Raw genomic sequence first — 14,800 nt, 5'->3', positions numbered from 1 at the left:
GTTTACTCAGATTTACTTTTGCTTGAGTAACTTTAGGAAAAAATGCATTTAATGCTAATTATCCTTCATTGAAAGGATCTAGTTGAGAGCAAAGATCCAGACTGAAGACTTTATGCATCCAGTTTTTGGTAGAGAAAAACGAGAAATCGTACAGAGATTATAGAGTTTATTATGTGATTAATTAGTTTGTTGAATAAACAACGAGGATGTTTCTCGAGTTTCCAAAGTCAAAACATTTTCGACTTTTGAAATTCCAGAATTTTCCTTATTTTGAAAATTTCTGACAATCTCAAAAAATTACTCCAGGAATTTTTTTTCACTTTTGCAGCTCAGAAATGTTTCTTGTTTCTCTGAAGAAAAATGTTGGGATTAATCTGAAAATATTGTTGTTTTTCTTTCAAATTTGAGACTTTTCTAGTTCAGAAGTCACCTTGTTTCCTCTAGGAAGTTTCTAGGCCCGAGTATGAGCCGTTTATCGTCCGCCATATTGCCTGGCCCTGCTTTTACCTGAACATGTTGAAGTCGTGCTGAAATGTTTGGGAACTCAGAATGGAAAATATCCACAACTGCTGATCTGCAGTCAGGCTTTTAATTCGTCATGAGTAACGATTCTGTCTGTGTGATTAATGGAAAGGTTTATTGTACTGGTTCTGTTTACCAACAATATAAAGTTAAGGCTGCCCTCCTGCCTATAAAGGAAGTTAATAAAAGTCGTGCAGAGGAGAAGCGAGGAGCCAGAACCGAATGCAGCCCCCAAAACGTAAAGCTGAGGCTCAGCCGACACAAGAAAGAAAGAGAGAGAGAGAGAAAGAAAGAGAGAGAGAGAAAGAAAGGGACCGGACTGCAGAAATGCGACTCCCAGCATCATTCTGACCCCTCTGCACCAGAGCGAGGGGCCGCCGCGCTCCACAAACATCTGGATCTGATCAGGGAGCCAGCCAAGCACAGCAGCCCAGCGCAGGGACTCTGTCAGGCTCTCAGGGAGCAGCAGGGAGCGCAGCTTTCCCCGAAACGTCATATTCTGTCATTTCCAAACATATTCATCATATCTGGCCGTATTCCGTCATAATATTTCACCATCTTCCATAATAATCCACCATATTCCATCATAATCCATCATCATATTCTGTCATATCCAAACATGTACATCATATCTGACCGTATTCCATCATAATATTCCACCATGTTCCATAATAATCCATTATATTCCATCATAATCCAACATATTCCATCCTAATCCATCATAATCCAACATATTCCATCAATATATTTTGGTATTTACTTTGAGTTTAAATATTTTCTGCTATTTCTGCACAGTAAATATGTATTTTACTAAAGAAACCAAATGAATCATATAAATAAATGCAGCAATTTTAAAGATGCAGTTTGTAACTTTTATCAAAAATATGTTTCTTTACATATTTGTTAAATCTTTCAACATGTTTATGAGATAATCTGAGAAAAGATCGATCATTCAACAATTTAATCAGTTTATTTTTTACATTTGAAGCTGAAAATCTCCCATTTAGAAACATTTTGAAAGGCGTTTCATTCTTTTCCTAAATATATAAATGCTAGCAGATTACCGCCTGCACGTTGCCAGGCATGTTTCTGAACATGTAATCCAGATGGAAACAAAGCCCAGGCTGGTAAACATTAACTTCTAATTAGGTTCCTTCATGCTTGGACTGGGCCACGGAAAGACGTTGCTGTTCCCCAGCAGCCTCCGACGCGATCCGAGTCCACCGTAAAGCTCCACGGATACAAAACTACACCACCTGAACCGCATCCAGGAAGGCTGCGTTGCCATGGCGATCACCGTGAGACACTTCCTGATGTATCTGGACCGACTCAGGGATGAAAAAAAAAAAAAAAATTACCTCAGATTAATGTGGCATCTTGACTCCAAATGCTTAGATGTGGAGATCTTTTTGATGTTTGCACATTTAATATTTACGTTGTAGAAACTTAAAAAGTGTTTTACTATAATCATTGTATGTTTTAGCTAATTAACTCTAGTAACTAACTGAATTACATTAATAATCTGTTTAATCTACAAAAAAATTAAATGTTAATTTTGAACAGCAGTGGAATGTATAAATTACGTTTAATATTTTCAAAAACAAATGATAGTTTTTGCAGTATTTGGATGCCATATTACCATATTATGTCTATTGCAATATTGTTCTGTTTGTAGTTTTAGAAAATAAATGTGATTATCCTCGCATATTGATGCTATAAAAGTGATTCTGTTTGATGGTTTCCGAAGGTTTCTGTGAATTAAACAAAATATTTATGTTTCCCGTTTTACAGTGTGATTTTTATATAAACTTTATGGCCGTTTTTTTACAGTGTATGAACATGAAAAGTAGATGGAAAGAAAAGCCGTCAGTTCTGATCGCCTTTCACATGAAAAAACCTTTTTCTGCATTTCGCTGGTTGCTTTGAAAGAAAACGCCGATAAACGGCCATGTTTCTTCCACTTTCAGCCCGTCTGTCCCGCCCCGTCCCGTCTGTCCCGTCCCCTCATGTCCCCTCCTGTCCCCTCATGTCCCGTCCCGATATGATGGAGTGTCGTTTGTCGACGGGTCATTTTTTCCAAACTGCTCCGGGAATCGTCGTCGCAGCAGCTCGGAAAATGTTGGCGACGCTTTCCGGAATAAACTTCATGATTCACTTCATAGCTTTTTATAGACGCAAAGATATTTTAACACAAAGCCTCGATGTTTTCTCTAACCAAACCCACGACTTTTATTAAGCAACAACAACAAAAATAGTCCGTGGTCTCAGATTTGTTTCCTGACGTTTTCTGCTCGTTTTGTATCCGTTTTATCTCTTCTTCTCACTTCAACACTTTTGTCTGTTAAACTTTTAATTTCCCTCCTGAACATTAATGTAGATCAGGGGTCCCCAAACTTTTTCCTGTGAGGGCCACATAACTTTTCCCTTCTCTGGTGGGGGGCCGGAGTCTGTTTGTAGCAGAAAAAGTGTGACGATTGCAGGAGTGCCTAAATGTAAAAATGTATTGTTTTCCAGAAAGCACAATCAAATAACATTCTCTGGGTTCTTCACAGAAAAATTCCAGGAAATAACACTTTTTATTAAATAAATACTGTATTTTCTGGACTATAAGCCTCAGATATCTCTACCGCTCCAGGTTTTCCACAATGATGCAGCAGCAGAGGGGGATGGACACCCAAAATCTGAGTCATAACAGGTCAATTGAATATCACATTTATTACGGTTGAAAAAGAAAAAGTTGCCAAGTTTAGATTTAACTGAACTGATTACGGTAGTTTCCGAACGGGAACTGTAACAGTAAAAGTGCTGATCCTTCGTGTTGCTACTAGCATGTGCTAAATGAAAATGGGCGCTTTCTTCTTCTTCTTTAGGTTTCAACCATTATTGTTGCACTACTGCCATCTACTGGATCCTAATATCTATACCTCAAATTCTCATAATGATCCCAGTATTATTTTAAAAAAGAAAAATCTTCTTTTTCCCCTCAATGCTATTTAACTGATCAACAACATTCTCAAATTTCAATTTCCTATGAAAACCTAATTCCGTTTTAATGGGCAATTTCTTCTTTTATTTCCAATTTTGACTTCCAATAATTTACTTCCTGCTAAAGAGCCCCCTGGTGGTGGAAGAAAAATCCACATATAAGCCGCATGGTACAAAGCTTAGGAAAAAAGTAGCGGCTTATAGTCTGGAAAATACGGTAGATGAAAAGAAATCTAAAGGCTCTCTGGTATTGTTCAGGGGACCGGACCAAATGTGGAGGCGGGCCGGATCCAGCCCGCGGGCCGTAGTTTGGGGACCACTGATGTAGATGAATCCCTCTGCCTCCTCTCTTGACCTCTGACCTCCTGATAAGTAATGGCTCCAGATTAGTGTTTCCTGATAATTCCCTCCAGCGCAGCTCGAACACTTCCTGACATTTCCTCCAGTTTTGGTGAAGAAACGTTTAAACTAGCTGGATAAGTAGAGCAGGCGTCCCCGCGCTGCACGCTGCGCCTCGTTCATCAGGTCTCTCGTTTGTGGAGGAACATTTTTCCTTCCCGCTTCATGTTTACATTTAGAGCAACTGCCTGGAAAAAGCATGGAAAATTTGCTGAAACCAGAGGAAAATTTGCCTGCGGCTTGATGAATAATTTATGTCTTTAATATTTGTAAAGTCAGTGGTTCAATTCCCAGCAGAGACGCTTGGGAAAAAAATGTTTAAGGATCATTTCATGTTTGTTTATTGTCTAATGGCGTTAGAATCTCAGAGGATCAGGAACTGATTCTTATTGATTTGTTCAGGTAACATATAAAACAAATTAAACTACATTTACATCTAGTTTTGTAGTGTTTTTCAATCCGTCATCTAATTATCCTTCATACTTACGTAAACTCGTTAACACCAGTGGAAATAAAATCTTAATGGCAGATTTAACTTAACCACTTTATACCTAAACCTGAAAAGAGAACCAGTTTAACAACTTAAATTAAAACTAAGGAAACAAAATAACTTTAAAACATGGAGTTTGGAGGTTTTAGATAAAATATCAGCTTCATTCTCAGTTTTAAACCTTTTTCACACAACTTTCCTGTTTTTTTTAATATTATGTGATCGTTGCACTCAATTTATTCATCTATCCATTAATGCGTTTAACACCAAAAGCAGGAAGTTTGTCATGTTATTCATTTGCATGGAGGTTTTAAATAAATTATCTGCTGTGTCGTTTGCGATTTCAAACCTTTTTGAATGTAAAAACATTTAAAATGTCCACCTTTCATTCATCCTGTTATCCAACTGCAGCACTAATGTGATGATTTCTACGCACTGGGTCAGTTTTCCAGTCTTTCTGCATGTAGTTTGCATCCATCCGACTTTCCGACAGACAGTTTGTAATATAAGGTTATGTGATTTTATTCAGTTGTGCGTTTTATCTGAAGGTGTTTGATGAAATGCGGTGATGAATCATGAGCAGATCGGATCGTGGTCCAGTGACTGTGATCCGGGTCTTCGGTTCTTTGTGGTTCTGACTCAACAGGAATGTTGTTCGTCACGAAACTCCGACCACAGACGGCGTTCACTGATCCACCGCAGCGTCACGCCTGTTTCCCATCAGCCACTGGGGCTCATCTGCCGAGGGTCAGGGAGTTCGTAACCGGCTGTCCAGCAACCAATCAACCAATCAATGAAGTTTATTTGTCAACGCATTTCAGCAACAAGGCAGTTCAAACTGATTTACATCATAAAAACGCAAGAAAATACAAAAGAACCAAAAATTGAAGCGTTACATTTTGCCAGGATCGTCACGCATCCGATTATTGATTATTGATTCATTTATAATGTTTCAAAGGAAACTCTAAACAGCCGGGATTAAAGGATCTCCGAGTTTCGGCTGTTTTTTAGGTTTCTGGAAGTTTGCTCCAGATTTGTGGAGCAGAGAAGCTGAATGCTGCTTCTCTTTGATTTTTGAAACTTTCTTGAAAATTTCTGAGATTAATTTCAAAATTTTTAGTTTTTTTCTAGCAAATTTGAAACTTTTCAAGTTCTGAAATATCTAAGTTGGGGTTTTTTCTGAGAAAACCTCAGCAATTTAGTTTAAATATCTATCAGAGACAGATTATTTGTCCCTCAAAATCTGTTGGTCTTTTTAAAGCTGCAGTATGTAACTTATTAAAAATATATTTTTTAAATATTAGTTTGAACCGTCCCCATGTCGTGACTGTATGGTGCGAGTCAGACAATCTGAATTCCCAGTTCCTCAGTGATACCTAGAAGCAACCAATCAGAGCCAGGAGGCGGGTCTTAGTGCTGTCAATCACTCTTCGTGTGCCTCTGCTGCTAGCAGATCCTGTTGTGAATGCTAAGGCTAGTTAGCTATTATGGTGGATGAATATCCGTCCATCTTCTTTACACCCTTGTCCCTCAGTGGGGTCAGAAGGTGCTGCTGCCTCTCCAGCTAACGTTTCGGTTGAGAGGCGGGGTCACCTGGACAGGTCGCCTGGACAGGTCACCAGTCTGTCGCAGGGCAACACAGGACACACAACCATGCACACACACACACTCACTCACACCTAAGGGCAATTTGGAGAGGCCAATTAACCTGACAGTCATGTTTTTGGACTGTGGGAGGAAACCGGAGTACCCAGAGAAAACCCACCATGCACAGGGAGAACATGGAGACTCCATGCAGAAAGACCGGGGCCGGGAATCGAACCCAGAACCTTCTTGCTGCAAGGCAACAGCTCTACCAACTGCGCCACTGTGCAGCCGGTGGATGAACAATACTTCTCTAATGGTAAGTTGTTTCTCCACCATTAGCACATTTAGCAGTGAGTACAGGAGAATGATTGACAGCGCCAAGCCCCTCCTCCTGACTCTAATTGGTTGTTTTTGGCCCATTTCTTCAGACGGGGGACGAAATCAATCGTTTCACAGATTATCTGTCTCATACCAACAGAAAACATTTTTATTTATAAAAGTTACTGCAGATTTATCTCTGATCTTTCCAAACTGAACAAACACATCAGGGGAATTCAAACGTTTTGTCATGCGAGTCAAAAGTATTCATGGGTCAATAAATAAATAAAATGAAGCAAGTAAAGTAGCTTTTTTGCTTTTGTTGTTTTTGTAGGAAAATTATGTGTTATAGATTATTTTGAGCTCGATTGAACAAATTTATTCTGTGTTATAAAAGCAGAATTTGAGTCTCTTTCTTTCAAAACACTTGTTTTATTTTGCCAAATTTTAAATTAGCTGGACGCTGATGTGGTTTGCAGTGATGTCAGCTTTTCTGTAAAAGTTTGGTGGTAAAAATACGACTATTTTCTGTTTCATGCAACTTTTCCACCTCATGAAAAAAAGGTCAGCAATAATAATTTGACCCTGATTAAATATAGAAAGCGCCAATGTCCACACAAACAGAGTTCAGTGGCTGATTATCACTGACTGATGAACTTGTTTTCACGATGGGGACCGAAACCGAAGATCTTCTGGCTCTGATTAGCGTCTTTCTCTCTCCTGCTCGCCGCCAGGACTCAATTCAGTGGCTGTCACAACCGGCTGGGAGATTTCTGCCACAAAAACAACACTTTATAGGCACAGACATGTGGCTTTTATTAAGAGGACTCATCAACTTCAGCCACCACTTCATTGGACTGGGGGTAAATATTTTTCATTACCTTCCCTCTGTTTTAATTGCCCTTTATTAGAAAAGGGCTTCAAACCGCATGGGAATTCTTAAACGCTGAGAAATGCAGCTTAATGAGTGCAGACGGAGTTGTTTTACAGTCGGCTGGTGTTTGGTTTTACCTGCAGAGGTGGGAAGGCGTCTGGAGCTGCAGGTGTTCACACCCACGTTTTGGTTTTTTAAAGAGAAGCAGCTTCTCCAACGCTGCATGCAGGAGCAGCCATTAAATCCTCCAAAATTCATTCAAAAAGCCTGAAACTCGGCGAGGTATCGCCAACTTTTCCAGTCCCTTTTGATGCTTTGAGTCACGCAGTCACACCTCCACAAAGTTTGGCTTCAGATCGGTGGAAAGCCTCCACTGTAGCAGCTCTGGGGTATTTTTAGACGCGTTAAGTGATGAAAACAGCAGGGCAGTCCCGCTTTGATGTGGCTCCATCAACCAATAGAAAATGAGCGAATAACCGCACACACACACACACACACACACACACACACACACACACACACACACACACACACACAGAAATGTGTTGAAACATTCAAACAAGCTCCAAACATTCAGTCTTAACAGGGACTGATGGTGAATTTTCATGTTTTTGAGACGATTACACTTCAAACTAATTCTATTTTTACACTGAAAAACACAAAATCCTACCAAGTATTTTTACTTTAGTTGGTTTAACATTTGAAATAAGGCAAAACTAACTTAAAAGTAACTTTTCAGTAAGATATAGCAGCTTATTGTAAGTCAGTACTTCCTTAATATTGATGAAAAAGTACTAGTTCCACTGGAACATTATTTCACTTATAATGTACAAAACATATCTTGTAATAGATGAAATAATTTGCTAATGGAAGTACAACTTTTTCATAAATATTAAGGACATATTTACTTTAAACAAGCTCATATTTATTGCTGAAAACTTACTTGCAAGTTAGTTTTGTCTTATTTTAAATACTAAAAGATATTTGCGGTAGAAATCAGACCAAAGAACTCTGAAAGATTTTGTGTTTTTTCAGTGTAGAGTCTGTCAGAAATGTTCTGTCCAGGTCGAAGGAATCGACTCGTGTTTACGCACACGGCTGAGTCTGAATGCAACGATCCGTCCAGAACCGCACAGAAGATATTCAGCTAATGTCGAAAAAGCACAATTTTCTTATCCGTTAAATAAAAAACGCGATTACAATCATATTTGAATAAGTTTGTTCATGCGATAGGTCATTTATAAACAAGCAGCACCATGGTCCTAACCACTTCCTTTTGTCTTCTTTGTCGTTTCCACCAGTAGTAACATCCTGTTGTTGATTATTACTGCTGTGATGCAGAAAAAGTTTCCAGTGCAGCTGAAAAACCACCTCATCCTCTAACAAAACATTTTATCAGAAAATGTCTTTAAGTAAAATTATTTTTGTAATTCCAATTTGCACAAATGTGACGATAATGACGTGTAACTTTTATTTGTAACGCTGCTACTTTGACAATCAAAACGATGTTTTTCTCCACTCAGATCCATTTTGTGAAATCGCGTTTCTGAACTTTTTCTCCACGGTTGCCGTTGGTAACCACCAGGAAGTCCTTTCCTCTGATTGCTGAATGAGGGCAGAATCTGAAATGTGCGCTAACTTTGAGGCTCGGCTCTGTTTATAAAGCGGAAATCGCCTCCTGGTGTTTTTGCGTTTGGTTTTTATAAATCAGGATTTTCTTTGTTGTGCATCATTTTTGGTTTTTGGTCACATGTAGAGTTTCAGTATATATCCTACACAATGTTTTATGAATGAGACCCCAAGCCTTTGAAATAAACACCAAAGGAGCTCATCAGACAGCTGCATGTTTTACCAAAATTAGCCTCTTTCATCGCTCACATTTTCACCCAAACAAGCCAAACCGAGGCTGAACTTGATTAAGATGAAGTTCTGGTTTTGCACGCCTTCTCTGCTGCAGTCTGATGCGTTCCTCATGTGAAATGGTTGGACGACTTCTGGGACTTTAAGTCTGATAACGTCAAAAATGAGCAGAGAACTCAGATTTTTCATTTAAATTGAGTCTTAAATATGATTCATTCTACAAAATAAACCATTTTGACTCGTCGCCTGGTTTTCTATGTTTGTGCAATAATAAATACGTCAAACTTTTACTCTCATTTAATAATCTTAGCCAAAAAAACGTATTTTGTAATCTTAAAAACAACATTAGATGATACTTAAAAAGCAATTTACCTATTTAAAAAGTTTATACCAAACTGGCTTTGCAGTAAAACGTACGTTAAAAACAGAAGAGATACTTTTATGAACATATATTAGAGAAATTATCGTATAAACAGCTGTTAAACTGTTAATTATGGTCAGTATTGCACAAAGTATGTTTATTTAGTCAAAATTAGTGAATTAGTGATTTACTTTATAAATGCATGAACTAGGATGAAATGGTCTGATTTAACGACATTGACTTTGTTCATGACGCTTTAAAAACAATAATTTAAATTCTAAAATGAGACATTGGAGTCGATCGATATTTATATAAACTCTAATCAGAGTTTACATAAATAGATCTGAACTGGACCAGTTTATCTGGTAATCTGTACTGAGATTATATCTGTGGTAATTTGGTTTCATTCAAATACAAATAAGATGATCTGCAGGTAAAGAGCAAATCAGATTACCAATCCCATTTAATCTCATTCTGTGACATAAATACTGCAAAAATGTTTAAATTGAATTAGTTTTATCTTATTTTTAACTGTTTGTATTATAGAACCAGATGAAGAAGGATTGATAATCTCAAATTAGCTCTAACTGTGGCTAAACTCATTTTTATTTTTCTGCACCTCCTCTGATAGTTGAAAAACAAAGAGATTAGGGAAACATTTCTAAGACACTAAAACATTTGTTGTTATTGAATTATTCATTCTTTCATAATTCCCCCTATCCTGGAATCAATATCTTATTATCTTATTATTAGTAATAAAGAGGGTTTGTCTAATATCTTGAAGGTAGATTGGAATAAAAAACATGAAATAGATCTAATTTATTCTCTCTGCAATGAAACGTTAGTTATAAAAAAACCTTTTTATTAGAACTGTTCGTACTGTCCCATAATTTTTATTTTTAGCCGTAAAAACAAGAACGACGCTGAACCACGTCCAAAAAATAACACCTGTTCCGGCGACTTCTCATACGAACTACAGAGCATCTTTCTTTCATTTCTCTCAGATTTTTCACCAATAATGCAGAAACGCTCCAGCAAGTCAAACAAACACGTCATCAAAACTGGTCAGTATTAAAAAATGAACGGATAAAAGAGGCTTTTTCAGAGCCTGGATTTAAAAAACAAACTCTGAAGCAAAGCAAACGTCACCGGTGGAACCGTTTCGGATCTTTCTCACCACAGGTTTCTGTTTGCTCTGTACGTTTCTGCACAGCTTCGGCGCTAATTAGGGAAGAAAATATTAGTCACAGGCTGGAGAGAAAAGTTCAACAGGAAGGAAAATTAAACTGAGTGGAAGAACAAGAATTAGTCGAGGTGTTGAAGGGAGCAGAAAGAAGCTGAAATACCAGCTGGAATAAAGTTCATTTATATGTCAGGCACAGCAAATCTTTAGTTTGAAAGATTTAAACATATTTTCCTTTTTCTTCAAAGCTTCTGCAATTAATAACCAGGAGCCTTTAAATACTTTTTCTGTTTGAACTGGTTAAAAACGCCTAAAATGGACACTGAGACCAAATAGTGGAGGTGAAATATTGTCGACCTTTGACTCCTCTGGAGTTATGAAAATGTTAACTGCAGTGATTCTGTGGATTCAGAGTTGGTCTGTGCTTCTCTGGAAAGAAGCAACCTGCAGAGCCGTAATGCGCCACGTAAATCCAGTCTTTATGGGGTAATGAATAAAAAGCTTGACGAGGATGAGAAACGACTTTTCAGTTTTACCAAGTCGTTGTGTCAATTTATTATGTAAAGGAAAAATACAGTGGAAAAAAAGCACAAATGGAAAAGAGTCAAGATAAAATGGGTCGTTTATCTGAGCCAACATGGCGTCCCTCTCAGAGAGCCAACATGGCGTCCCTCTCAGAGAGCCAACATGGCGTCCCTCTCAGAGAGCCAACATGGCGTCCCTCTCAGAGCCAACATGGCGTCCCTCTCAGAGCCAACATGGCGTCCCTCTCAGAGAGCCAACATGGCGTCTCTCTCAGAGAGCCAACATGGCGTCCCTCTCAGAGAGCCAACATGGCGTCCCTCTCAGAGAGCCAACATGGCGTCCCTCTCAGAGAGCCAACATGGCGTCCCTCTCAGAGAGCCAACATGGCGTCCCTCTCAGAGCCAACATGGCGTCCCTCTCAGAGCCAAGATGGCGTCCCTCTCAGAGCCAAGATGGCGTCTCTCTCAGAGCCAAGATGGCGTCTCTCTCCGAACCAACATGGCGTCTCTGATGGACGTTAAATTATCCAGGCTGCGAAGTGAAATAAATGTGACAGCGATCACCAATCATACACTTTTTCACCGAATTGGGTCGATTATGATCGGTGGCTGATCGATCGGCACACCTCTACAAGTTTTTACTAAATAAACAAAGTGAAAAATAATATAATTTGAAAGCAAATCAAAGCAGAATTTTTTTTACAGCAGAGTTGATAAAAATTACATTTCAAGAAGGTCTCTGAAACCAAAGTATCAATCCGATACTTATATTGATTTGGTATTGATATTTGGAATTGATTTCCTCACGTTAACCAGTAGTAGAAATAATATGTTGGTTGTTTTGAAAATAACAGCAAATTTCCAATGAAAGTAGATATTTTCATGTCCAAGACAGATTAGATCATCACATGCTGTCGTTTCTGTCATCTCTGGCTGATACTTTGGTTTTTAAAGCATCTTTTGTGTGTGTATTAATTTTGTTTTGATGCTTAAATTACTTAATTTGCATAATTTCAAATTGTGTTTTTGACATCATGACATTTGTTCCTTTTTTTTTTGGCCCGGTTAATTAGACGTATAGTAATTATAATTTCTCAGAAAAAGGCACAAACAAACTTAGATGAACTGTTGAACTTTATGCAGCACAAAGTCATAACATAGAGCTACGGAGGTACATTAGGGCCATTTTAGTTAGAGAAAAATTTAATTTCAAAACAACAAAAATCTCAGAAATTTTAATATCTCAAATTTTCTAGAAAACATTTGGAAATTTCTGAGTTTGCAATGTCAAAAATGCGTTTTTCCAGAAATGTTTTGACTTCACACTCAACAGTTCCAAGTTTTTTTTTTTTAAGATTTCTGAGATTTTTATGGCTGAAATAAACTCCTCTTCCTCCTCTTCTCGTCTAAAATGATCCTAATGCTCCGCCGTACAGAACGATGAGTGTAAAAAAACTAAATCCAGGTGGATTCAGTTGCTTTCAGATCCAACTTTAGCTGCAATAACTTCAAGTATTGGACTTTATTGGTCTCTCTTTTTAAATTAAAGCTTTAAAACTGTAGGCCAAACTTTTGTGTTTTTAAAGTAGAGTTAAATAATGGATTGATAATGTCTGTTATTTGTACAGTTTCTACAGGTTTCATCTTAAAAAATGTATATTTCAGAAAAGTTTTTCAAAGTATTCTGGCAGAAATGTTCTCCAACACAAGAGTAAAAATTCAGTTTAGATTAAATGTGTTTTCTGACTCTTACATAATTGCAACAGAAGAATGATATAAATTCATGTCATGGCTCTTGGGTTGGTTTTTGCCTCCTCATGCAGCTGCATGCTGACCTGATTTAATGAACCGCTGGTCCCCCAAGGGACCCAGAACCGCTGGTTAAACTCCATTAAAGAGCCATTAAAACTCAAGAAAACAGAAATAAACAATTGCTGCAGACATTTTTTCCAGGAGTTCATAAGAACTAAAGAAAATGTCCTCAAATTGAGAGCGAATCTGAGTGAAAGCAGCGTGGCTCCCTGCCAGCCCTCTGAGGCCCCTGAGTTGCAGATCTGATGCTTTGTGGCTCCCAACCTGGAAAAACCTCCAGCAGAAGACAGAAATCAGCCCAAACGTTTCCTGACAACCTGCTGGTCACAGTCGTCGTGATTAAAGCGAAGCTCTGCACCATTTCACTCCCAGCTGCCCTCTGAAGATGCGGAGCTAAGGAGGTTTAAACGATCGCCGACTGATCGGGATCAACATGCAAACCTGAAACTTTCCTGCAGCGCAGTCAACAGCCAAACATCCGCATGAAAAATCTGCAAATCTGCTAAAGAAGAAATCCATTAAGTGGCTCCAGAGCAGAAAAACTGGAATAAATTCCTGCATGTGACACATCGACCACAGCCTCACAAAACCCAGAGTAACTGAGTGCAAGACCCATAATCCTTTGCATCTGGGTTATCGTCTTGGCTCTTGGGACGGATTCTGCAAACCACTGTGAGGCTGGCACACGCTCTCCAGTTGCAGCAATGCTTCACGTCCAGCGGGTGGGGCGGGGGCCAAAAAGGGACCCCTAATGAGACTCTGGGGACGTGCAGAAAGTGCCACACCCAAAAAACAGCCCACATTAACAAAACACACCCTCAGATTTAATGACATTTGTCAATTTTCCACATTATTAACCCAAAATGTCAGAGCCTTCACGCACACGCTGCAGTGTTTATGACGAGGCTTACAGTAAGAGGTGGCACCCAAAGCAGAACCCCCACTCTGGAAAAAAGATCCTGAGTGGAAAAGTTTCAGACTGAAAGCTGCTGATGTTTTCAGGGGGAGTAGCGCGCCTGACAATCACAGATCCAGTGGAGGAGGAGGCGCAGGAGGCGCAGAGGCCTTTTGGCAGGAAGCGTTTCGCTGAGTGAGCGCCGCTATCTGCTAAACTAATGCCGAGTTCCTGAACTTTTGAACCAGAAAGACGCTCAATCTGTTGTCAAACGCTTCACACACTCACATCCACCGGGACTCGTTATCTGCCCCACCGGCTGCGTTTCCATTCACCTTCAAACGGCTCCAATTGGAACTACAGACAGAAATTTACTTAAAGGAAACAGCAATTAAAAAAAAAACATTTTTCAATGAAAAGTTTAGAGGTGTCTGCAGCTGCATCAGAATTAATGTATTTTGCAAAGCTGCAATGGAAACACTTTTTTGCATCACACGAGTCACATGATCAACAACTTCCTGTTACCACTGCCAGAGACGAAGAAGACGACAGGAAGTGGTTTGAAGATGATGTTTTTTGACTTATTGCTGAACAAACTTATTCACATGTGATTTTAATTGTGTTTCTTATTAAACGGAAATACAAAAATTGTGAAACAGCTTTTTTGACATTGGTGACATATTGACCAAGTTTGTGCGCCAACATTTGTTGATATTCTGCTTTTTTTCTAAACAGGTTGAAAAAACTTGAAGTATTTCTTTGGCCGCATTGAATTGATTTATTTTTCCAAAACTGCAATGGAAACACTTCTTTTGGATGATTAACAACCTGATGTTGCTACTGACGGAAACAACAAAGACGACGACAGGAAGTAGATGTCGACAGCGCAGAATGTTTTTTAATGACTTATGTGAATAAACTTATTTTCTTATGATTTTAATTGTGTTTCTAATTTAATGGAAACACAAAATTATGGAAACAATTGTGAAA

The 14,800-nt window shown here is 38.7% G+C and overlaps 1 protein-coding gene across 1 annotated transcript in view; it reads right to left on the bottom strand.

The window, feature by feature from the left end:
- The window catches only part of pear1 (platelet endothelial aggregation receptor 1), a 62,017-nt gene that overhangs the window by 32,609 nt on the left and 14,608 nt on the right, over positions 1-14,800 (bottom strand). The gene's annotated exons all lie outside the window — the stretch shown is intronic.

This window comes from Poecilia reticulata, chromosome 16 (assembly GCF_904066995.2).
Source record: "Poecilia reticulata chromosome 16, P_reticulata-male-v2, whole genome shotgun sequence".
NCBI lineage: Eukaryota > Metazoa > Chordata > Actinopteri > Cyprinodontiformes > Poeciliidae > Poecilia > Poecilia reticulata.
This window is presented reverse-complemented; position numbering and strand designations above follow the sequence as displayed.